The sequence below is a fragment of the Sturnira hondurensis genome, unplaced genomic scaffold (genome assembly GCF_014824575.4).
Source record: "Sturnira hondurensis isolate 20B ecotype Veracruz unplaced genomic scaffold, ASM1482457v3 Scaffold0016617, whole genome shotgun sequence".
Taxonomy (NCBI): Eukaryota; Metazoa; Chordata; class Mammalia; order Chiroptera; family Phyllostomidae; genus Sturnira; species Sturnira hondurensis.
The window spans coordinates 604,764-630,871 of NW_028089248.1; the positions used below are offsets into that span (position 1 = coordinate 604,764).

General features: G+C 46.6%; 2 non-coding genes across 2 annotated transcripts; both read right to left on the minus strand.

Annotated features, from left to right (window-relative positions):
* Positions 1-21,235: 21,235 nt before the first annotated feature.
* On the minus strand, positions 21,236-21,342 carry LOC119001205 (U6 spliceosomal RNA). The gene has a single exon (XR_005069508.1). It is a non-coding gene; the product is annotated as a U6 spliceosomal RNA (small nuclear RNA).
* An 869-nt stretch (positions 21,343-22,211) lies between these two features.
* LOC119001207 (U6 spliceosomal RNA) lies at positions 22,212-22,318 on the minus strand. The gene has a single exon (XR_005069510.1). It is a non-coding gene; the product is annotated as a U6 spliceosomal RNA (small nuclear RNA).
* Between the last annotated feature and the right edge of the window lie 3,790 nt (positions 22,319-26,108).

Genomic DNA, 26,108 nt, shown 5'->3' on the forward strand with positions numbered 1-26,108 from the left:
GCTGACCTGGAGCCTCCACGGGGGCCAGGATGACACTGTGTCCCGACTCGGAGACATTCCAGTGTTCTCTACTTTTTCACTGTCAGGGTCAGGGCTGCACTAGACATTGAGAGGCTGGTGTCTTTTTGTGCACACAGGAAAGGGCTGCCCTGGGACGCGGGCCCCTAGACCAAAGCTGCTAGGTGTCGCCAACCTTGCTAGGTGCTACTGAATTGCTCAGCAAGGCGACCACACCCATTTACACACTCATCAGCAATGTACAAGAAAAGGTTCCCGTTTCCTGTTATTCTCACTGACACTTATCAATTTTTTTGTTATTGCGAGACCTATGACAGCATTTATTTAAAAAACCATTTAATTGAAGTATAACGGACGTACAGAAAGTTCAATGTATTTAATGTATACAACTTTGTGAGTCCGGAGAGAAGTACATGGTTATGAACCCATTGTGGCAGTTTCTCCATAAGCATGTCCATTACCTACAAAACGTTTCTCCTGCCCTTGTTATTATTACTAGTTGTTGTTATTATTCTAATTGATAGAAACATTTAACATAAGGTAGCAAATTTGCAAATATACAATACAGTATTAACTATACTGCACAGGAGATTTCTCGGACCTGCTCATCTTGGATAACCTAAACGTCTCACCCCTCCACCAATGCTGCCCCATGTCCACCTCCCCCCAGCCCCTGGCAACAACCACCTCACTCTGCTTCTCTAAGTCTGACTATTTTGGATCCTCATGGAAGTGGCGTCACACAGCATTTGTCCTGTGTCAGGCTTATGTCACTCAGCATAAAGTCGTTCAGGTTACAAAGGGCAGTATTTCCTTCGTTTTTAAGGCCCAATAATATTCATATATGTATGTGAATATTATGCATAGATGTCATAAAGGACTATAAATACATATGCATATGTGGCCTTTTCTCTATTCATCCATGGGTGGACACCTGGGTCACTTCCTTATCTTGACTGTTGCGAATAACACGGCAGGGAACAGGGACGCAATTCTCCTTCCAGACCCTGACTTCCGTGTGTTAGTCCTGTTGCTTGTTGCCCTCAGCTTGTGCGTTCCAGGCTTCTCTCAAACTACAATTGTAAAGCCACACCTCAGCTGGAGAACTTACGAGCAACAGAACCACTCCTGTGTTTCCTTTGGGCAGTGACTTGGGATCATCTCTCCACTTAAAAACCAAACAGGGGGAGAAGAAAGTTCACATTTTGCATGAGGCTATTCCAGCCATCTCGTAGCTTAAAAAGGAATATTGGTGTTTCGACTTCTGAAGGATCCCTTTAGTAGCCTGCTTGGCCAAGTCCTGAGAAAGAGGAATCACGGTGGAGGTCAAGTCCCAGGGTGAACAGAGCTGACCCCCCAAAGGGGCAAAAGGCAAAGGGTCTGGGCTTCTTGTGCCATGCCCACCAGACTTGGGCTGTATTGAATTTTCTCGTCATCTCCGGGTACTTACCCGGTTTGGTAAATACCACTAGGGGCAGGATTCCCACGTTTCTTATCATGGCTATTGCAGGGGCGCCCCCGCTGGGCCTCTTGGGTCTCCCACAGCTGCCGAAGCAGCCCTAATCCCGCTCCATGGCCTTTGTCCTGCTTTCCCCAGAGAGACCCTTGGTTTCAGGGCCTTGGAGAAACCTCCTGCTCGTTCCCTCCTTTCCAGCTTTTCCTGCTCCTCCACTTGACCCGCTCTGCTCAGTACTCCTGTTATTTCCCTCTCTGGGTCCTTTTCCTCTCCCCATCCTCCTCCTGCCTGGCTTCTAATTCAGTGTGATCTTTGGCGGGTTTCTTCACAGCTTTGGGCAGCATGTGAGTATCTCTACAATGAGAGTCGAATTCTATCAGCGGCCTCAAACCCCAAGTGCAGGGTTCAGAAACAAACAAACAAACTGATACATGTTGTTTACATATGAAATACTACTTCAAAATACTTTCACTTTCCCATAGAAACCTGCTTCCTTTTATCTTTTGCTGAAACCCATCTCTCTCTCTGTCTAGCTTTCATTTTTCCCCTAAAACTGGAGATGAAGGAGTGAGAAGTAGGTCACAATCCTCTTTGCTCTAAGAAGAACAGAACAGGTGCACTGACATGAAGCAAATGACCCCAACCTCCACATGGGCGGCAATAGAGAGCAGGGGGGAGTGTGGTAAACTGGACAGCAGAGCCCGCTCTGGGCTCAGGGAAGACACTGCTAGACAGCTCTTAGCTCTCCCCACCTCAAAAGGATTTTGAAATTCAAAAATATAATACAAAAATCTTCTATTTTTTAATTTTATTTTTTAGAAATGAGCATTTATTTCAACTCTAATTTTTTTTTTAAATCACTGTATTTGTGAGTACAGAGCAGGCTGTATGTGGCTTCTGGGACTCCAGCTTGCTTCCCGGGGATTGCGTGACCCCTTAGAAGAATCTCTAAGTGCTTCCAGTTAGCAATCCAGCCCCTCTTCATTGAGTCTGTTCTCCATGGAGTCCCAGCCCTCACACACTCGATGGACAGGAACGGAGCAATCGGTTCAGGCATGGCTTCGCAGTTTCTCCCACAGTGTCACTTCTGTGTTTTATCTCCTCTGGGTGGGGAGCTCCTTACGGCCAAGTCAGACACTGGGCTCGACCCTAGGAGCACTGTTTGATCCAAAGGCCCGGTCCTTGGCTCCCCAGGGAGAGGAGGGGAAGGCAGGGAGCTGACAGTCAGAGGGTCCCAGGGGAGGTCTTGCCCCGTGACAGTCCCGCAGCAAGAGCACCAGCCCTCAGTCTCTCCTCATCTAGACACGCACCTCCACCCTCCATTGTAGGCACCGCTGCCAAAGCCCGGCCTGGCCACCTGGAGTTTCTCAGGCCCCTCCTGGCCTTTGAAGTCACTGCAGCCAGGAGCCTGATGGTGTCCTCTGACCTACTCTGCACCTGTTCAGGGCTCTCGCTGCTCTTTGGAGGAAGCCCCTCGTTTTAAGGGGGCCTGAGAAACCCTTCCCTCTCCAGCCCCACCTGCAAGCCCCCTGTCTTGCCCAGTTCTTGTCCTTGAGTTGCTCCAACGCACTATGCCTCCTCCCATTGGGGTGCAAAGGAGAAACTGCATTTTCCTATGAGGGCAATTCCTAGCAAAAACAGGTTTGCAAATGTTAAAGGCTGAATGTGGCACCTGGAAAGCGGTGTAACGTTTGGTAAATTATCATCACGATGGAAGTAATACCAGTTACTGCTTGCCTAGCACTAACTCTCTGCTAGGCGCTGTGGCAAGAAACTCACTGATATGACTCAATGACCTTCCTAACAATCCAGTGAAGAACTGTCACCTCCCCATTTTACAGGTGAGGAACAGAGGCACAGAGACATTAGGTCCTTTCGCCCAAGGTCACACAGCCATTAAGTAGCAGAGGTGGGATTTGAACCCAGGCCACCAGACTCCCCGCCGAGTGCATAATCTCATGGCCTGTGCTCACAGCCTCTTCTGAAGTCTGGAGGTTATTAACTGAAGGGGCACCTGCCTGCATTCATTCATCCTGCAGATCCGTAAGCATCTGCTGTGAACGAGGCCCTCTGTGCAGGGATCTGAAGGCAGAAGCGGCAGTTGCTTCCCTCGCAGGGTGTTTTAGAGAGCATTTCCTTGATGGTCCAGTGGCCCTATTTACAGCTGTGGGCCCCTGAAGGCCAGGGAACTGCCATGCCTTGTTCAAGGTGCCAAGATTAGAAACAGAACGACTTAGAACCTCGACCTGGATGTTCTGACCCCCGGCCAGGTGTTGTCTTTACCCCAACCGGCTCGTTCAGAATGCCAGAGCAGACGTGCAGACGTGTAAAAGGGGAGAACGAGGCAGAAACGCTTTGTGCTTCTACGAGCATGTCGGATACATACTGTGGGTAGGTTCAGACTGTGGTTATTTCACCGACGAGAGGCTGCCGCCCTAGCCGAAGTGCTCCCCTCTTTCATACACTTCTCTGCAGAGGGGGGTGGCATACTCTCTTCTAAAAAGGCAACTATAAGACATCTCGTGAAATGTGAGACTAAACTGGCCACAGTTTCTACGCAGGAGAAAACAAGGTCTGAACCGTATTTATCTAGAAAGCCCTGTTTGCCAGTTCGTGAAACTGATTTTGGGCCCGCCTTTCTCCCCCCTCAGGTTGACTTGCCAGCCACGAAGATGCCCCTTCAACTCTCATGGAAGTGCTCAGTGAGGGGCATCGATGAATTTACCCCTTGGAGAAGGCCGGCTGCTGGGACCACGATGACGTGGTCTCTTGGTGTTCTCAAGACATCGATGAACCCTCACCTGCCAGGAATCATAACATTTGCTATTTTCTGATAGTTCTGAAAGGCGGCTGTGTTTTAGTAAATAACCATTGGCTGCTTTCCCAGAGGGGGAAACCAGATGGGCGCAGCCCTGAAAAGCCACGTTGGTTTATGCGTTAGTAGTGGGTGTATTTAGGAAGGCATGGAAATTGCATTCCAAGCAGCTAATTATAGGATAAGTGCCTCTACTTAACCAGGCAGCAAGCGCGTCTGCTTTCTCTGCACAGCCCAGTCACATCATATATATACATTTTCTATTCTCCCGATAATTAACAGGATCAAAATATTACTGTCAGATTCGAGGGGAAAATTAACACATTATCTTAATTGTCTTTTCTACTCAGGTACAAGGCATTACCATTTCAAAAAGGACTTGCCTAAGACATTGGAATTTTAAACTGCAATTCCTAAAGATGCCCTTAATCCCTTCTCAGACTTTGATCTACCGTTGTGATATCTTTGGATACTGGTTTGTCTGTTTCACTTTTGAACTATTTCCTGGTAACAGAGGCTTCCGTGGTGCCTGGGAACCAGCTCGCCTGGCTCTTACCGGGCCACTTGCTCCATTTTCCGCAGGTTTTTAAACTGGGTCAGACTATGATTTAAACGGGGTTAAGCTATTATTACAAAGTAAACTTTATCAATTTGACAGAGAAATGATATCAAGACAGAGGAGATCAATACTTAAAACTCTCCGCTTTCTAATTAGTACGCTGCATTTGCTGTTATCTGGCTGCCTGAAGTGATCTCCACTGTGTGCCTATAGCAGAAATTTATTATATAATGGTGACTGGGGGTTGGGGGGGGGGCTTATCTTTTTCCAGCTCTGCATTCAGTGACATTATGACATCAGCCGTGGTGAGAGTCTCTACACTGTAAGGAATTGGCAAGTACTACAAATCAAGGCTTTGTTGATTGTCCAGACCAAGGTTGGCAAACTGTAGCCTGAGAGTTGGATGCCTATTTTAGTAACATATGTTTATTGTAACATAGCCACGGGCGCTTGTTTACATGCTATCAATGTCAATCAGTATCGTAGCACTCCTCTGTGCTACAATAGCGGAGAGTATTCCTCCATGCAGTTCCTTCCGAGGCTGTCTGTTCTGCCGCCGAAAATATTTGTCATCTGGCTCTATTTTATAGAGAAGTTGCTGGCTTCTGGTCCACATTTTAAAAGTGGTCAAAAATATTGATAATGCAGCTGCCATGTGTATTAAGTTTGCAGCCATTACATTTGTGATTGGCTGATGTTATTTAAGAAGCCAGGGATGTCTGTCTTCGGGCATGGCTGTATCTAGGATGTCCCTGGATCTCTCAGCTTTGCTCTCTTCTCTATTAACTTTATTTTCAGTCAGGGTTTACCATAGCATGATGAAATGATTTCTCAAAGACCCTGACTAATCTCCTAGCTATAGTTCGGTAACCCCAGCTAAGAAGAGAGTGTCCTACAGTAGTTGTAGCAGCAAGAGCCCTGTGTGTGGTGTTAACCTGCTGTGGGTCATGTGTTCCTTTATGAACCAATCACAGAGGTGGAGTGCCCTGATTGGTTAGGCCTCAGACGTGGGCCCTTTCTTGGAGTTTGGGGTTAGGATCAGAATCAACCCCATCTGGATGTCCTAAGAGAGAGGGAGGAAGTGTGATTCTCCAAAAGAAAACCGGGTGGCTTATTGGAGAACAAAGATGCCCCAATCTTTGGATGCTGGGCAGGCAGAAGTAGCCTATGCCAGCTGTAAACCTCATCGAATCCGTAGCTGCTCAGGGAGTGGTCCAGCAACCGGGATCAGCCAGGGAGCTCACAAGAAATGCAGAATCACAGGTCCCCACCGAGACCTCCCGAACCAGAATCTGCATTTTGACAAGATCCCCATGTGATGTGTGTGCATGTTATGATATGAAAAGGGCTATTTGAAATGAAACTTTTCATTTTGTAGAAAACCAAGGCTCAGAGTTTCCATGACTAGTCAGGTGTCACCAGTTAAATAATAACACAACTCCCACCAGAACTTAGCTCTCAGCACCTGCCCCTGTTCTCCCTGGGCTCCCAGCACACCTGCTCATACATGACCCCCTAGACATAACTGGGGGGGGGGTCCTCTCTCTGTCTTCTTAGGCTGAAGCCACCCCAAATGCTATACCCTGTCAAGAAAGAAGTTTTAAGGCAAGGCTGGGAAAAAGAATTCCTCGTTTCAAGGAAATAACCTGCCTTCGGCCCTCCATTGGCAAGAAATACAGAGTTAAACTCCCAAACTGGTACTTCTCCACATGTTGCTAATGTCGCATGGGTCCCCAGGCACCAGCTGGTCTTGTATGTACGTTGGGCCAACACGAACTCCCGTGCGTTCTCTTCTTCATCATCATCACCGCCACCAACAATCATGACACTAGTGATCATAAACATATATTCTCAAAAGCCACAGTGCCCTTTTCCCTCCTTGGAGCTGGAGTGGAAACACTCACACAGGAGGCTGCTCCCCTCTTCCCTTGCACGTTGCCGTCAGGAGCGACACACATGGCGAGCAGATTTCCTGCATGTTGTTCTCCGTGGCTGACATCTCCCCACTCAATCAGGGCGAGGTCTGTGATCAGAGAGGGTGTTGATGGACGGCTCGGAGGTCAGGAGCCTTCATGAAAACACAAGAATGACAATTTATATAAATATCCTGACACTTTTTCCTGGTGCTCCCCCTTCCTTACATTCCCATTTCTATTTTTTCTTTGAGCTTAAAATTAATATTTTCTTTGTGGACATGTAGTATCCCAGCATGCCTCAGAGCTCACTCAGGCAGCTTGTTAACCCTGCTGACTTAATTGGATCTCTCTCCCTCACCCGTGCGGAATTCTCCCACCACGGGTTTCCAATCGATCTAATGTCAGAAAATAAGAATAAAGGCCATCTCCCCAAATCACATAGTGTAATATATTGTCTCCTTTAGCGGGATAAGCACCAAGATTCAGACTTCGGCTGATGTTCTTGGGGGGGCCGGGTCTACAAATTTCTCATTATTGGGGGTGATTTGGGCAAACAGACCCTCTCGCCTCTGTCCAAATTAGTTGGCTAATTGTAGCTCTTTGGTTCTGGCCTGGAGGGGTTTTTGGCTGCTTTCAAAGTACAGGGAAATAAATGATGTCGTTTCCTTTGGAACAACATTAAAGTTGGAAACATTTTACTATGTGCCATTTTCCCACCGATAACATTTTATTCTCTGGACATCCTGGAGTGGAAGGACAATCATACGAGACTGACAGAGGTGAAATTATTTTTTTTCAGTTCGTGGTCTCAGAAAGCTGTCATAATCACGTGGTACGTGTTTCCAAAAACGATTTCAGCAACCTGAGGAGGCTGGTGAAACATTCTCTTCTAGTCTTCCAGAGAGTTCTGTCTGGCAGCAGGCTGACCCCAAGCCCCGTTGGCATCTACCTAAGCGCCTGTGGATTCAGGATTCTTCCCAGGCTATTGCTGGGAGTGGAATTATTAGCTACGACTGTTTCCTTTTCAGCGCTGCACTTTCACCCAGGGTAGGGCTGCTTCTTCCTCCGGCTTCATTCCATTTCCTGCTGTGCCTCATGGTCCCACTCAGTCCTTGACTGCCAGGCAGCTGTATTCCTATAAGGTGGACCTCGGACCCCCTCCAAACGTGTGTCCTAGGCTTACTCGCTCCATCTCGGAGCCCAGTGAGGCTCTGAGAACTCCTTGCGATCCCTGGGGATTCCATGTCTCAAGAGCAGCTCACACGAGCAAGCTTCCTAACTGCTTCTGCACCCCTGCCCTGGTCCCCAGGATACTTGACAAATATCTCTTAGTTCACTTTTTCTTTGAAGCTATCAAAACAGGTCAAGAACTCTGCATTCAAATCCTGACTCTGACTATCTTGCTATTTGACTTTGGGTTCGTTCGTTTCCTTAGGTCTCAGTTTCCCCCCTCTGAAAAATGGGAGGCATCGGCCAACATCTAGGTTAAATCTACATTCAAAAGATTCATCCACTGTAATAGAAATTAATTTACTTGGATTTAGAGTATATATTTTCCTGCCTCCGAAAATATCCCAATGATTATGCATCTGTAAGGTCTAGCAAAATTATGACCGGTCTTACACACACACACACACACACACACACACACACACACACAGTTTTGTGTGTACAAAACCAGCAGTGTGGCCTTGCCCACAGCATATAAATCTGCTGTGTCTTCCTTCGGCAATGGATGTTTTTGTCTCTGCCCCTGTGAATGCCGCAACACTTCTAAAGAGAAAATCCCAACTCCAGCTTCCCCCTTCGTGGGCCTGTCTTTGGAACCGTGAATACGCGAGCAGAGACTGTTTACATATCAACCTCTCCCACACATGTTTGTTTGATTGGCGAGATGCATGGTAAGGGACTATTTACAGATATCTTTGAGAATAATATAAGTACACAAGGGGCCTGGGAATAATAGGTTAACATCACAGAAAACGCAGGTTGGGTATAACCTTCCCAGCAGTTTGCGTGATTCAATTATGAAGTGGAAGCCCATAGGAAGAGCTTTGATCATCGGCGCTGGAGACGGTCTCAGTTTCGTCGGCTTTTTGAAAAATCTCTCACAGTGATTTTGGCAAGAACAGAAGGGTAGGCTGCTGGATTTGGGGTGTTTTTATGCATTAATTTCTTTCTCTTTTTTCCCCCTCTGCTTGCTAATTTCTCTGAGTAATTATTACCATGAAGTGTAACAGAGGGGCCATTCAGAATTTCAGAACGGCAATGGCCTGTGTGCCTTTTATAGAGTGCTGTGTAAACCTAGTCCAATGTCATTGGCTCCCGGGTGACGTGAAAATGCTTACCTTCCCACTCATGACTCATAAGTGTATGTAGCTTGGTTATCACAGATTCCAGCTTTCCTGAAGACCCCATTGTCATTCTCCTTCCTCTACTAATTGGCTAATTGCTCTAAAGTAAAATAAGACACAGACGAAAGCCCACATCAAAAATCTGTGGTTTAAAGAGCTATTGCAGGACAGACAGCCTTGCGATCACTTCCCAGATCAAGAAACAGGACGTGGCCCGGCATCCCGGAGGACCGTGGAGGCGCCGCCTTCCCATCCCAGCGTCCTTCCTGCTCTGACTCTGTGTCCTCGCTCACATTTCTTTATCCTTTGATTAGCTGAGTGGGCATCCCTAGGCACCAGAGTTGAGTCTTGCCTGATTTTAAAGGCGCTTTATATTTTTAAGCTTTCTTTTCATCGATAGGTTGTCTCTCCATCCTTTTCTATTCCTTAACTATTCCTGTTGAAGAACTTAGGATATCTGACCACAGTTTGGACTTTGCTGATTGTAAAGTGCCTTTCAGCATGTTGCTGTACCTGCCTTTTTTTTTCCCCCTGCAGTGGGACTTGCAGGCTGGATTGGACTCGTGTCTGATTTGAGTGGGAAGAATATGATTGGTGTTGTGTTCTTTCACTGGGAAGCAGATACTATGTGTGTCTCTTTTACAGTTGCAACAGCTGTTGACATTCAGTGCTTAGACCCTTTATACATTTGAGTTGGTAAAATGGTGACATTCTAACTATCATTTTTTAGTTGATAGAAATGCAAGTATAAAGAGATGCTTGCTTTCATCTCTATTTCATTGTCCAGTGGCACAGTTTACATATGGAAGGTTGGACAAAGGTGTATTTCTTTCCCTATAGTCACTGATTTTTCAAGATAATGAACTGGCTTCCTGTCATCCTAAAGGTGACCAATCAGTGTCTTTCAAAATATCATCATTACTTGTCATCAAAAAAAAGAGAGAAATGAACTGAGCATCAGAAAAAAGAAAGAAGGGGGGGAAGAAGTAAGGAGAGAAGGAAGGAAGGAAGAAGGAAAGGAAGGAAGGTGAAAAGAAGGGGGAGGGAAAGAAAAAAATGTATCATATGAATGTAAGATGTTAACAACAGAAAAAAAGTGTGGTGGGGCACATGGAAACTCTCTGGATTATCGCCACAATTTTTCTGTAAACTGAAATGAAGTGTTTATTTATGAAACGCCATTACAAGCTCAAACATTTAAACATATTTGATGGGATTCAACCAATTGCAGTTTTTTTGTTTGTTTTGAAGCTTAAATCATCCCACTGTTGGCCTCTTCCAAACTGGCTCGTGAGTCCTTTTCACGTGACCCTAGTCTTTGAGAGTTTTCTGGATTTCTGGTAGGATAAGACACCCCTGACTTATCTTCAATAGTCCTGCTCCTGACATAAAACCAGCCATTTCTACAAGAAAAAGTTTCTTCTGTGTGTGGAAAAGGGCATTTCCAGATCACACTCCATTGTGCCAGAGTTATTTTTAGAACTCTTCAGGTGACTTCATGAGTTTGTATTGATGTTTCCACTTCAAGTTCAAGACTATAGTTATTGGTCTGTTTTTGTAGGTTAACTTAGCCTCTTCTATAATACATTGGATCTCCTCTTTGCCACACTGAGAACCCTGGCCCTCAAGGACATGTGATGATAAAAGTCAGAACATCTCCTATCACTTACTTTACCTTGAATAACAGGCAGATTCAGAACAATACAACGACTACTACTATCAGTTATAATTATCTGTTGGGAACTGCCCTGCCTGGTTTCAGAAGCTGTAATTCCCTGTGGCCCAGGCTAAGTAAAGACTTGAGTAAAGGGACCATAAGCTACTTAGGAGACAAAGTTTATCTTCCTTCTAGGGGCACCACCTTTGCCCCCTTTCACATCACTCTGCTTGGCTTTGGGAAGATGACTGGTTAACCAATGATGGGTAACAGTCCTCAAAAGAGGGGCGACCTAAGACAGGCATGGTCATGAAGGGGCCCTCAGGGAAGGACTTGGGAGGCTACAGAAAAAGGGGGTGATGGACCCTTGCCCCTCTGCTTTGACATAGCCTGAATCCTCATTCTATCTGCAAGAAGTCTCCTATTCTCTTGGCTGCCTTACTTCCCACGCCTGACGTAAGCCTGAAACAATGCCTTAAGCCTGAAACAATGCTGGAGGTGGGTGCTGCCCTGTGCCTCCCTAGGGTGATCAGGCCTAAGGAAGAATGCATAAAATCCTATGAAACCTACTTTGCTAATTGAAATGATAAGGGTCCAAGCAGGAAGTGAGTTTGTTCTCCAAAGTTTTATGGCCCTTTAACATCTGACCCTGACTCAGAATAAGCCCTCAGAGTTCTTTGAATGTTAACTATTGTTTAATCACTTCTGCCTGACAACAACTGATGAGCTTTACGTCCACGCCCTGTATTCCTGTGGAGATTGAGCCCAACAGAAACTTGTCAAGGCAGGGGTCAAGGCGCTCTCCCCCTGAGAGAGTGGCCACACCGTCCCTTTTCCTCCCCAAGACTCGGTGGTCCATGTGAATTTGTCTCATCTCATTCATAATTCAGTAGACCCCAGGAGCCAGGATCCAAGACAATTATCAAGAAAAGTCTTTTAAACATTCCTATGCATTCTTCTCATTCTTTCTTCTGTTTTGTAATTGTGTTATCCCCACATTGCCCAAGTCTAATTACCCTTAAAATTATGCCCTTCCGTTTATACTATAGCCTTAGCACTCCGTAAGCAGAAAAAACACAACATCTGTTCGCTTGCCACACTAGGTCCTCTGGGTTATGTTGAAAATTTAGTCCTCTTTGCCTGGTGACTAGCTGGGTGCTTGATCTTTGTTTAACAGGCAAACCCAGGAGTTGGCAAAGGGAGGTTTACAGTTGTGAGTAGGCAAGAGAGTTTATTCTTGGATCATTACGTATTAGTTATTGTACTATTTATTTGTGTTACAATTGGAAAGCTAGTTCTGCCCACCCCTGTATTAGCAAGGGTTCAAGTTCCACTGTCTGCTTCATTTGCCACCCCTAAGGGCTCAACCTGGAAGGCGCGGTGTCTACCATCAAGACTGACAGGGACGGACATTAAAAGTACCGCTATCCTACAGCTGGGAGCTCACATAAAGACACCCACCATCTCTAACTAAGCCTGAATCCCACTCCATCCATAGGGGCTGGCTGTCCGGGGCACGGGAAGATGATCTGTATGGGTTGTTCATTCTGACCATGGAGTCCCTGTCCTGGGTACCACCAGCTGGCTGATCATGCGATCACCACCACCACCCTGGCATGCCAGGCTATCCCTCCCTGAGGCCTGGACCGTGTGCGAGCCCTGTCCTTCCCTCTTCGTTCCAGCAGCTGGGACCAGGACAGAGACGTTTCCATGAAACCCCACCAGGTATTTGACCCAAGGGACAGAAATCCAGAGTCGAGTCCAGCTAAGCCATCTGGCTCACCCCTCAACACTCTCTCGTCTGCTCTGGCTCCCAAACAGCAGGGAGTCTTAAAATATGCTGCCTCTGGGACCAGGGGCCCCTCGAGACATCAGGGTTCCACGTGGCTGGGTTTACAGCAAACATGGGTGGCTCTAAATATCTTAACATTTCACAAACTCTTCCACAAAAGTACAATGAAAGTAAATTTCAGAGCTGAACGGGACTTGAGTAGTTTCCTCCTGAAGAAGTCCAATCTCTTTTTGCAGGTGATGAAAATGCAAGCTCAGGTACATGTTAAAAGATTTATCCAAGGTCACCAGGGAAGCAAGGAAGAGAGTCAAGGTCAGGTTCAAGCGTCTAGATTGTCCAATGCTGTGATTTTCTGGTGGCTAGCATATAGAACAGTCATGTTAAGAAGAGGCCTCTGACCATTCATTTCACCACGAAGCAGTGAACCCACTTGAACTTAACCATTCCTGCTGCTCCCCACCCCGTGTTTCTCAGGCTGGATCCCAGGCCACCGAGATGCTGTGGGACAGCGAGAGTCTGATTTGGGACTGATTTGCAGTCCAAAGGCAATGGGCCGAAGCTGACGACAGAAGCCAAACAGACTTACACCACCTGAGAGGGTGATGGTGTCATCCAAGGGCAGTTGCATTGGGGTTTAGTTCCTGTATAAATGCGTGTTTCTTTATGTAATGTTTTTTTTCTCTTCCTTACAAATATTCGATTCTATTTTTTTTTTGGTATAACTAATTAGAATGAGAGAAAAGCAATAAATTCTTTGAAGTCCTCTCTTCCCACCTCCTCTGCCCTTGAAACACCCCATTACCCACCATTATGTTATATCGGTCTGAGCCCTTCGGTCCTATTCCTGGCAAAAAAAAAAAAAATGCAGTGTCATGAGATCATCAAAACTCTGTGAGGAATGGGAATCACAGCATGAGTCCGTTTTCACCCAGTATGTGCTTGATATCAAGTTATCAGGTGCCCGAAGGCTTACACCGAGTATTTGGTGCATTTATATTCCAAAGCAGTGGGTGTATTATCTTTATTTGGCTGATGAGACGTTGCGATGCTCTAAGATTACTCATCCATTCAGTGGCAGACTTGAGGTTCAAGTTCGAGTCTCCCTTATTCAGTAGCAAGCATCCCTTTCATGACACACACACGTGCACCTCCGGATGTGAGACCTGCGCTGCGGGAAGCAGGTGAGACGATTTTCGGCCCCCCCAGGGTAGCGCTCTAGGTAACGGAATCACTGGGGACGGAGATGTTTCTTGTGCCCCTTCAACGGCATGGCCGTGGGAAGCAGGATCTCTCAGTCTGCTGAGGCCGAGCCTTTCACACCAAACGTTTGTGAATCTCGCCCTTTTAATAAAGAGGCAGTAGCCCGAAGCACTGAGCTTTGGGCAAGCAATTATGTCCAACCAGAATTTAATAGTATGGCTGTGTTTATACTTGTCTTTATTTTCTTTGGCAACTTTCTTTTTATTCCATGTGATACTAATTTCCCATTTATGGGAGTGATGAAACATGTCCTTTTAAAATACATCAATTCGGATTTTCAAAAGTGAGTCCCTTTTTAAAACCATTGAATAAATAATTGTATGGGTCATATGTGGTTAGAGAAATGCTATTAAACTGGTACTCAAGTGACTGGAATATTGGAAACATCACCTTCCTCCAAATACCTCTTATTTATGGCCCCCAGCGAGCCATGCTCCAGTCAGGCAGAAAAGGAGCTGAGGACACATTAGTGCTTCCACTTTCATTGCACAGGCACTGGTCTGTGATACTGTAGCCCCTTCTCAGAACTGATTCATACAATTCTTCAAATTATTCAAGTCTCCACCCATCCTTCCTGGGGGTAGAGCAGTCAGCAGGATTTGTATAGCCAGGCGGTACGCAGATGGACCTCTTTGTCAGCCACCAGCCCTCCTCTCGGGATGCAGGAAGGGGAAAATGAGGCCCAACTTTTCTTGGTACAGAAGAGGCTGGTCTGTCTTCCCTGTGCTTGCTAATTTTGCGCTGTGACCTCATCGTTAGTGGCGATGTGATTCCCTCTACGTGAGGGAAACTTCTAAGGGCCAGGCCGGGAGTATCCTTTTAGGGGGCTTGTTTATACCTGCCTTGTTTGGTGCCCTTGGGGATGTTCCCAGCCGAGACTACGCAGTTGTGAGTTCCAGAGGAATCTGAAATGAGAGCAGGGGCAGCCTCGTCCTTGTGAATTCTCACAGGAGGTGCAGACATTCCCCCACCTCCCCACTGACTCAGGCCTGGATCTAACGTCAGGCTTCTTCAGCCATATTTTCTCAAAATTGCCTAGTCCACCCTGTCACTGAGTGTCCCAGCTTTGGGTCTACACAAGCTTGAACTCCTACCCTTGTGTGAGGGTAATGGTTCCCGCCCACAACAGCTGCCAGGAGCCCCAGGGGCAGCTCCCATGTCCTCTCATGTGAACTCTCGAGACTTCAAGTGCGTCTTTGTGTTAAACTCTCTCCAATGGTTTTCTCGAGCTTTCTCTTTTTGCAAGTTCAGCTTCGCTGTGTTTAAAAGGATGTTCATTATGTGTCATCCAGCCGTTCGATGGGTTTTGTAATCAGATTCTGCAGGTTCTCTGGTCTGAAATAATTCCCAGAAATAAAGATCTTCAAGCAAAATCGCTAGGTCCTTCTTCACTCGCTGTACTTAACTCTGCATGGGCAATGGCTGAGTTTTCTCTCAGAAAATAAACATTTTAAGAGAGATTGCAAGAGTGAGAAGAAAGAACAGAAAATCTTATGTCTCCTTTTTTTTTTTTTAATCCTCACCAGGGGACATGCTTATAAGAAAAACATCGATCAGTTGCTTCTTGTATGTGCCCCAACTGGGAAAGGAACTCACAGCCTAAGCAAGAGCCCCAACCAGGAATCGAACCCAGGACTTATTTTTCTGTATAAACAGAAATAAGTTGGTTGGATGATGCTCCAACCGACTGAGCCGCAGAGGCCAGGGCTGATGTCCCCTTGTTAGATGAAGAAATAAGTTAGACGTGTTCCAGAACAATGGTATCAATGGCGGTACCTCTTATTATGCGATGTTATGGTTTCTTTTTCTTCAATTATGGAAGAATAATGCAATAGAGAGACAGATATTTCATTTTAATCTCTTACATCTGTTCACAGGGTATAAAAGGATAACATAAGATAAGGCAGTGCTCTCTGGAGAAGTCCATATTTTCAAAGGCTTTTGGTGTTAATGTGCTTATTAATTGTCACAGATCATCACTGTCATCAAAAGAATATTGAATAATATACAGTGGCCTTTGTAGGGCTAAGAGAGAGAATTTCAAGTTTCTCTCTTAACCTGAGCCACTCACAGTGAGAAACAAAGGCCATGAAATCCTGTTCGTCTGAAGTAGATCCTAAATATAGGTTACTGGGGCTCCTAATTCACCCTGAAAAATGCAGTAATTATTAAAAGTGTCCAAGCTGTTAACTCAAAAACAACATATGCCACATTTACATAATGATTTGCATATAATTTCCATGTAATTCATTTAATGTCAAAATGTACAATCCTGCTTCCGGCCCCTCTGCCTCTGGCCCACACGCCCTTCCCGGGCCCGGCTTCGATGTTCATTCGGACTCTTTGCTTGGTGGAAGCTATTTATGAATGCCTTCCCAAGACATGGCTACCTGGAGGTGGTCTGTCATCTCACTCAAACAAGTTTGGCTGTAAATATTCTTTCAGACTGGACTGATTGCTGGTTACACTGACTATCTACATTACGACACAGTGGGTACCAGTACTTACTCCTTTGTGCCTGCCACGTACAGATGGGCCCATTGTACAGATGAAGAAACCAAGGCTCAGGGAGGCTCCGCCTGGTGTGCTGAGCTCTCTGTCTGCTCTTCCCGCCCCAGCAGGCGAAAGGCCTCCACCTGCCGTCCAAAGGGCTTCTCGGGCAGCCTTTACAACATCCGCACATGCTTTGTTTTTTAAAAAATGACATTTGCCACCGTCTGTGGGATTATTTGTGATGGTAGCTCTTAGGGTTGCTGCTAAGGATGGGGAAGAATTCTTCCATCTGATTCCATAAACATATTCGCCGCCTAACATGAGTAGGCTAATCCCTGCCCAAGCGAATTGCCATCCCCAAGCACGCCAGGCCTGTTCCAGCTCACACGTGTGTTTTCTGCATGGCATCATGCTGCTATGCTGTGGGGGGTGGGGGGGTGGGGGGGAGTGGCAATGCCCCTAGAGTGAACTCTGGGATCACCCTGGGTGACTTGGGTTCCCGGGAAAACAATCTTTGAGACAAGGACCTGGGTGTAGCTGGCTTATTTAGAAAGTGCTCCCAGGGCGTGGCAGTGAGGGGCAGGGAGAACAAAAGCCCAAAGGAGGAACAGCGATATCGGGGGACATTATGGAGGTGGCTGCTATTGGCCACTGAGACTCCATTCCACAGGGTCTTCCTGGGAAGTGTAAGGGATGGAGCCAGCATGGCCCATAGCTGGGGACTGAGGCATTTATGCACGGGGTCAGTCCCCATGGGCTGAAGTTGGCCCCGGGAGGGCTTAATCTCCCTGTGTGTCCAGCAGTGCAGGAAGGAGGGCTGAGCAAGCTCTCCCGGACGTAGCTGCACGCACTGAGCTTGTTATCCAGCCCTGGCTGAAATCAGAGGTGAGGCGGAACAGATGGGAGTTGGTCGCCAGATCCGTCGAGCGCTGCACCGACCACTCGATATTGCATTTCTTTCCTCCTCTAGGTTCTGTGAACACTCCCATTGTACAGATCAAAGACTGAGTCTCAGCCAGGTGAAGTGACTTGCTCAAGGTCATACTGCGTGAGTGGAGCTGCTGGGCCCCCTGCCCAGGCAGGGTGTGTGCTGGATGTGAGTGTACTGTGTGTGTGTCTCTTGTGTGCGCACATACAGCAGAAGTGGCGACTAAGGGTACAGACTGGAGCCAGGTGGCAGGGGTTCAAACTCCAGCTGCTTTGTCTTTGTGTTATCTCAGGCAGGTAACTTAACAAGTGCCTCAGTCTCACCATCTGTAAATTAGGCGTAGCAGTACCACCTCGTAGGCATGTGAACACTTAAAAGGTGATGTGTGTGAGCCCTTAGGACAGCGTGGGTGCACGCTGCATGTTAGTTAGCGTTGCCAGTAATAGTGACAGCGTATCAGCGTGCGGCAGCGCCAGAGGTTTATTGACGGCACCAGTGAGAGTGGCGTTTACGGAGCACCCCCTTGGATGCTGTGCTGTGAAGGCAGCCCCTGGTTTGCCCCTCCCGTGCCTGCCACAAGGTTAGGTACCATTACTTCCACTTTAACCAGGGACCAAGTCTCAGATATTAAACAACTGGCCCACAGACAAACACCTCGAAGAGGTCAGAGCGGAGAAGCATACCCTGAGCTCCGTACTCTCCTGTCTCGCCCACCTTTTGTAGGTTCGTTGGCTCCTGTGAACAAACACTTTTCATACAGACATACTCCCCCCCCACCCCTGCCCCTGCGCCGGGATTGGGACTGGTGCCCATGTTGCTACCCTACAAAAGTTTGCCCTGGGCTGCTTTTCGGCGGCGACCTCTTACAGCTTTTTAATTGCCACTATCTCTTTGAACATTTGGAATTTGTAATGAACTCACTTTCCAGCCCTGATTCATCCCAAATTCAATATTCTGTTTCCTTTCAGCTTTTGTGTGCATGTGTGTGTTTTCCCCCAGCCCTGAAAAGATCGGTAACTTTATGAAACATCTGAAAGCGCCATGGAAGTTTCCCGGGGCATCGAGTGTCGTGTTCTGTTATCTTTGGAATAACTTTGAAGTCCCACCGGTGTAATAGAAGCCGTGATTATGTCATGGAGCTGATTAGCGTGCCTGTGGGAAACATTAATTTGTGCTGACATCATAGCTGGGTTTGCAATCAATCAGTTCGCCTTGCTCCGTTTTGCTTCCCCCTTGCCCGCACCCCACCCTGCTCTGCCACTGTTCTCAACAGAAAGGTGATGAGCTGACTTGCTGAGGATAATGGAACGTGGACGGATGCCCCGAGATGAGGCTGATCTTGACCACAGCCGCAGCTGGTTCCTAATGGTCCTGGGAGGAGAAGGTGAAACAAAGCTTTTGGCAGAAGCCAGGAGGAGGCTGCTGGCCCTCTGATTTGCCTCGAAAGGTTTTGATTTAGTCGACATTCAGACGCTTGATATATAAAACTTTTAAAGTCAGTAGTCAGCATGGCTGCCTGAATCCATTTGGTTCCGGTCATTTATGATTAAGCTGATGGCTGGTGGCCCCCGAGCTGTGGGGGGCAGTTGCTGGCCTTCATCGGGGAGGACAGTCACATTGCCAATTATCTCTTCCTTCCACACAAAAGCACATTTCATTGACAAGAGACACTGTAAAGAGGAGATGTGTAGGCTCCTATTATCTCAAATTGTTAATATTTAACAGGCATTAAAGGGCTATCTTTCTGTCCGCCACGTGCAATTAATTTAATCACCAACGCACTGTTAAGTATCTATCAGAAATGTGAATTTTTTCCACGATGTATTAATCTGGTAATGATGTCTTCCCTTTTACCGTTAGATTTAGCCTTATTATTTTATGGCATGTGGCGCGTTCTCTTGGGAACAGGGGAGAAATGATGAAACAACGTGTTTGGAAGAACCTAATGACATCCGATCTGGGGTGGAGGAAGACCGGAGTGTTTCTAGTTTGAACGTTGACTCGGAGATCCCATCCTCGCTTCAGGGCAAGTGTGGCCTGCTCCGCCTTCCCTCCCCCACCTCGCTGGGAGAGTGGGGATGGAATCGCGATTGTCTGTGGTGATCCAAGGCAGGAGAAACCTGGGGAGGGGAGGTTTTACTTAGCTGCATATGCAGATAGACGCATTTTCCTACCCAGGGGCCAGTTTGCCAGATTCATAAGCCCTCAAAACTCCCTCTCCTCCCCAGAGATGCTGCTCAGGGTGCGTCTTTCCTCATTAGACTCAAGCTGCCTGAAGGAAAGAACACGTCTACCTGGTTCACCCATCTGTCCCCAGCATCAGGAACATAGTAGGAGCTCAATAAATGCTTCTTGAATGGATGAGCGCTTCAGTTGAGCCTAGGAGGCAAAAATCCACTTGCATGGTTCAAGAGTCCTTCACAAAGGGACCACTCCGGGGAGGGGGTAGCCTTCAAGGGGCGAGCGAGGGAGGATGGAAAGACCCAGAGACCAGCAACACTGGGGAAGAGTGGTATCACCAGAGCCAGGGAGGCCTGGAGCCTCGTGGGAGAGGCCACCTGCTGGACACTGTGGTCATGGAGAGTGGAAGCCCCCGTGAGGAGCAGAGGCCAGAAAAGGGAAGAATCGGAGATTATGGCTCGAACTCTCCTCGCCTCCCACCCTCCAGTCTCCTCCTGGGTCCTCCCACCGACCTTACTCAGCCAGCCGGGGAACCTGAGTGGTCACAGGGCTCCACTTTCCCAGTGCAAACAAGGCGAAGAAGGGTCAAGGTAGACCTGGGGCGGGGTGTCCCCGCACAGTGACACACTACATACCTACGTATACCCCCTGTCCAGCCCACTCCAACTGGAAGGAAATAAAGAAGAACCTACGTGACCACAAAAGATGGATGAAAGCCCCTCTGGCTCACAGAGCTGCCTCACAGAGAGGGATCCTATCTATCCTCACTGCAAACATTACTAACAGTCCTGGGGCTGGTCATTCCCAAGCAAAGTAGAGGCCACACATTTAGACGGGGACGAGAAGGGCTTAGTGGAAGCTGACACAGTTATAGCAGCAGCAGCAGGTTGAGTATTGAAAGAGAAATAAAAAGGAACAGAAAACACGAGATATGGGGAAGACCGAGCAGCCTAGGATCCTGTAGTCTGGGATCGGCTTCCTCCTCGGACTTCAGTAGCCTCAAGGACATTACTGTTTCAAAGATCAATAGAGTTATTAATATCTGTAGCCTGGTTAAAAGATGATCTATACCCTGTTAAAACAGGTGGGGAAATGTATTACATACTTTTAAATATTTCTGATTAGGATTACCTGTACTGAATAAAAGCCTGCAATTTAAGAGAGACAGCATCTAAATATTTGGTAGGTCGGCTTAGCGCCCCCAAGGGCTAGATGGATGGGATGTCGCCTTGGATTTCAGAAAGGAGTTGAAATCTGTGTTCCCTCTGGATTGATGAATACAGGATACAGGAACAGACTGGGTCGAGCGAGCCACCATTCTCATCTTCATCACATTTGTATGTGCAGGCTACACGTTTACCACAGTGTGCCAAGCAGGAAAAAAACAGGATCACTCAGTTATTAAATGGTAGAGCAAAAATTTAAACCCAGATTAGTTAGACTGTCTGAGTTTTTAAAAAATTATTATTACACTTTTGTCTTTGGTATTATTAATCTGCCTCCCTCCTGTTCTTGTGAATGTGTATCCTTGCTTATTTATTTATGACTGACCAAATCCTCATAACGCTCTTGCCTTTTGCTATGGAAATAACCCAAGGGCAGTAGTTGCTAAAGCAGCCTGAGTTAGCCTATAAAAGTTTTCTTTTTTAAAAAAATTTATTTATTTATCTTTTTTGTTTTTTTTTTAATTATTGTTCAAGTACAGTTTTCTGTCTATTACTCCCATCCCACTCCCCGTGTTCCCCCCTCCCTCCCATTTCCACCCTTCTCAGTTGTCCATGTATCCTTTATATATGTTCCTCTAAAAAATATATGGAACGCTTCACGAATTTGTGTGTCATCCTTGCACAGGGGCCCTGCTAATCTTCGCTGTATCGTTCAGATGTTAGGATATGTGCTGCCGAAGCGAGCACAAAAAGTTTTCTTCTTTTACCTTAAACCTGGTGGGGGGGTGGGGTGGGTCTCATGGCTGGCTGGCTGCTACAACAACCAAGTACAATAGCTTTGGAGATTCTGTCTGGGGGGGGGGGGGGGGGGGCGCGGGCCCCGCCCGGCNAGGTGGGGAAATGTATTACATACTTTTAAATATTTCTGATTAGGATTACCCGTACTGAATAAAAGCCTGCAATTTAAGAGAGACAGCATCTAAATATTTGGTAGGTCGGCTTTGCGCCCCCAAGGGCTAGATGGATGGGATGTCGCCTTGGATTTCAGAAAGGAGTTGAAATCTGTGTTCCCTCTGGATTGATGAATATAGGATACAGGAACAGACTGGGTCGAGCGAGCCACCATTCTCATCTTCATCACATTTGTATGTGCAGGCTACACGTTTACGACGGTGTGCCAAGCAGGAAAAAAACAGGATCACTCAGTTATTAAATGGTAGAGCAAAAATTTAAACCCAGATTAGTTACACTGTCTGAGTTTTTAAAAAATTATTATTACACTTTTGTCTTTGGTATTATTAATCTGCCTCCCTCCTGTTCTTGTGAATGTGTATCCTTGCTTATTTATTTATGACCGACCAAATCCTCATAACGCTCTTGCCTTTTGCTATGGAAATAACCCAAGGGCAGTAGTTGCTAAAGCAGCCTGAGTTAGCCTATAAAAGTTTTCTTTTTAAAAAAAATTTATTTATTTATCTTTTTTTGTTTTTTTTAAAAATTATTGTTCAAGTACAGTTTTCTGTCTATTACTCCCATCCCACTCCCCGTGTTCCCCCCTCCCTCCCATTTCCACCCTTCTCAGTTGTCCATGTATCCTTTATATATGTTCCTCTAAAAAATATATGGAACGCTTCACGAATTTGTGTGTCATCCTTGCACAGGGGCCCTGCTAATCTTCGCTGTATCGTTCAGATGTTAGGATATGTGCTGCCGAAGCGAGCACAAAAAGTTTTCTTCTTTTACCTTAAACCCAGTGGTGGTGGTGGGGCAGGTCTCATGGCTGGCTGGCTGCTACAACAACCAAGTACAATAGCTTTGGAGATTCTGTCTGACGCCCCCACCCCCCGACAAATCAGATCAAGATGCTGGAGAAGCGACCTGTTTTACAAATAAAACGAGAAAGAACAGACTCTAAGAATGATTTCCATTTTAATACTTCTGATGAATGAAAGAATACCCGATGACTAAACTTAAAGACCCTTGAAGTTTGTAGAGAATCTCTACATTGGTCTAGAAAAAAATCCCAAAATGTTAATGACATAAAAATAAGTAGAACATAATAAGAACAATGATCGTTTGCAGAGTTATAGTTCTTTATCATTTTCAAAGCATATTAATGCTCTTCATTTCTTTTGATCCTTCCAATGACCTTTTAAAACAGGGAAGGTCAGCCTTCTTCAGCTTTAATGTATCCATTCCCTTTGTCATCGTTGAAGTTCTTCTCATTGAGAGGAAGAGTGTACTTCCCTGACCTGTGATTCTGTGTTTGCCCGTGTGATTTGCTTTGTTGCTAGGATGTCAGCAGACAGGACTAAAGCAGCGGCTTGGGATTGCCCGGTGTATGTGCCTGCATGTTTTTTTGCGTACTCTCTGGCCCTTCGGACATTGCTATGAAGGAGAAGGACAGTCCAGGTTGGCCTGCTCTTCCGGGGAGGGCACATGGGGCAAAGTTTCCTTGGCAAAGATGCCCCAGATGAGCCCAACCTAAAGCAGAGCCTCCCACTGACTTGCAGAGGCATGAGCTTTAATTACATGTGATTGTTTAAACCACAGAATTTGGGAGATAGTTTGTTACGCAGCACTGGCTGACGGATACATCAAGATAAACCAGTTAGTAGGTTGTAGAGCTGGAAATAGAATCCAGACTTTCACACATACAGCTTTATCCACTTTGCCATAATGCCATATTGCTTTTCTTGCAGAGATATTTATTTGGGGATGAAAATACTTTGAGACGGAGCCTTTTCTGAGCAGGGACTGTGTCTCACTCATCTTTGGCTCCTCCACCTGGCCCAGTGCCTTGTACATGGTAGGCAGTCAGGACGTATTTCTTAAATAAATAAGAGAGAAAACTATAAGGACATATGAGGCCTGTGAGGAGGTATCCAGCCATGTATTGTGAAAAATAGAGACGTTTATTCAAGATGATACAAGGTACAAGAAATGTACTTAGGACAGTGACAGCTCTGTCCCCTTCAAAGTAGGCACCTTGGGACATCACACAGTTCTCCTACTTGCCGTCAGCTACCCTGTAGTATTTTCCTGAATCTCATTGACAGTCTAAAATCTCTTCCCTTTCAAAGGTAATTTTGGTTTTTTGAAAAGCCAGAAATCACAGGGCACCAAATCTGGGCTGTAAGGGGGCTGAGTCACCTGGGTGATTTGATGTTTTGCCAAAAAATTCTGCATGAGATATGGTGCATGAGTGGGTACATTGTTGTGACGAAGCTGCCAATCACCTAATGCCCACAGCTGCGGCCTTCGGAATCATCTGAGTAGATCCTGTGGAGGAATGTTCAAGTGTAATGCAGAATTTGATGCAGATTCTTTGCTCTACTCACTCAGTCATTTTGAATGCAACGGCCACACAGTACACATACTCACTCAATGGCTTTTACCACCCCCACTGATTAGTACAGTGAAGTCGTCATGGTTCACACATGCGCGTTCCAGTCCACTCTCCTTGGCTGCCAGGTGACATCAATGTGGCACGAATGGTTCTTGTTCCACTAACAATGGCTGAACTTTTTCAGAACAGACCTTGTACCTGTACCCCTTTGGCCTTATTTTAGTTTCTGCTTAATAAAAATAAGGTAACAAATAAATATTTTACATATGGTCAGTGAAAGCTCCTAAACCCAGGACCCGCAGTGGCACAGAGAGGGCCCCACCATCATTTTCTCTCTCTGACATCTGCCCACATGTGGCAGATTTCCTCTCCGAAGAAAGATCAGTCCCCATAAAATGCCTCATTGCTAGGCCACTCCCCATTACGAGACAGCATGGAGACCATTAATGAGAAGCAAAGGCTCCAAGGACAGCAGTCCCACAAGTCGGCTCCAGCCAGACTGTGGCAAAAAGGCGCAGTCCTCCAGGAATCACGCACATCAAAAACGAACAAAAACCTGGCCCCTCAGTCTCAGCCAGTGCCTCCCCCCCCTCCCCCCCGCCCCATGCCCAGTCCTCCCTCCCTGCTGATGTCACGGCGGCTTGAGGCAGAGATTTTGTAACACCCACCTGGAGAGCTTTCTCCTCCGATTTTTTTCATCTCCGCAGTGCCCAGGGAGGTGGCTGCGACGTTTGCCATTTTGCACGCACCAGCCCACTCCAATTCTTGGCTGGTGCAACTTCCACGCTACAGTAAACCTCCGGCTCTGACAATAATTACAGCCGAATAGAATGACGAGAGTCATAGGAACAAAGTGCTGCTGTAATTGCCTTTCCATTATTTGCTAACAGTTAGTTATTCAGTCACAGGGAAAAATTACACAGTAATTGGTTGACAATGGGGAAGCAATTGCGGAATCCCACAACTATGATATTTCTCCTCGTTGGGTTTTTGCCCTTTTATTCGTATTTTGATTCAACAGCTGGAGCATTAAACTGACATAGGAGTGTGTCCTCGGTCGAATTCTGCTGCGTTTGTTTCTGCCCCCTTCAGAATGTCGAATTTAAACCGGCCCGTGTAGTACAACTGTGAATACTGTAGTCTGTTGGCTTCCAAACAAACCCCCTCAGTTCATAAAGAAGGCACGGTGGGTGTCATAGCACCATTTTTTTTTTAACAAATCAGTTTTCAGTTGGGTGTTTTAAAAAGGAAAATCGTGCAACCACATGGTGCATTCTTTCTGCATTCAGATTTTTCTCAGATTTAACCTTCTAAACTCAAGATCTTTGCCAATGGATCCTTAGAAAACATTGACTGTCGCTTCCTCCTACAGGTAGAGAAACTGAGGCCCGGGGAATGACTGCGATGTTCAGAACGCTGACACTTTCTACTCTATCAAAACGGCCTTCTGTCCCCACGTTTGCCTGAAGGAAGGGAATTAGAAAAGGGAGACAGGTAAGAACTATGCCTATATAAATATGCGTCTTCACATGCATGTATACGCGTACCCACTACATGGGTATAAGCACACTACATGTATGTACAGACATGCTATGTGTGTATACACATAGCACATGGGTACTGCCTGTCCCCTGACTGAGGAACGTCATTTAGGTGGCGTCTGCTCCGTGTTTATGATCTCAAAGGGGAAGTGTCACGGGTGATCATAGTCCAAGGGTGATCTTTCCTTGGACTATGCCAAGTGCCCCAGGGCTGAGCCCCGGGCCAGCGTGCCATGACACCTCCGGAAATGCTGGGGATGACAACTGAGTGAGAAGAGCTCATTCTTGTGGTCCCAGCGCAGGCCTCCTCTTACTCCGGGCGACATCAACGTTATCTTGGGGACACAAGCAGAGTGCTTGCTTGTGTCTGGGGGAGAAGGGAAGCAACGGATCTGAGAAGGCTCATTGGGAAGAGTGGATCTACGCGTTTGGGTGTGTGCACACACGGGTCTGCGCTGGGGACTGCTGGTGAAAGGCGGACACATCGCCACAAGTCTTCATGGGGGTTTTCGGTTTAGGAGATGGAACGCACTTGATCATATACGTGTGGCTTTGAACCCGTTTCAATAAGTAGGTAAGGGAAGTTCAAGACCGTGACTCTGAAGAACAGGTTAAAGACAGTC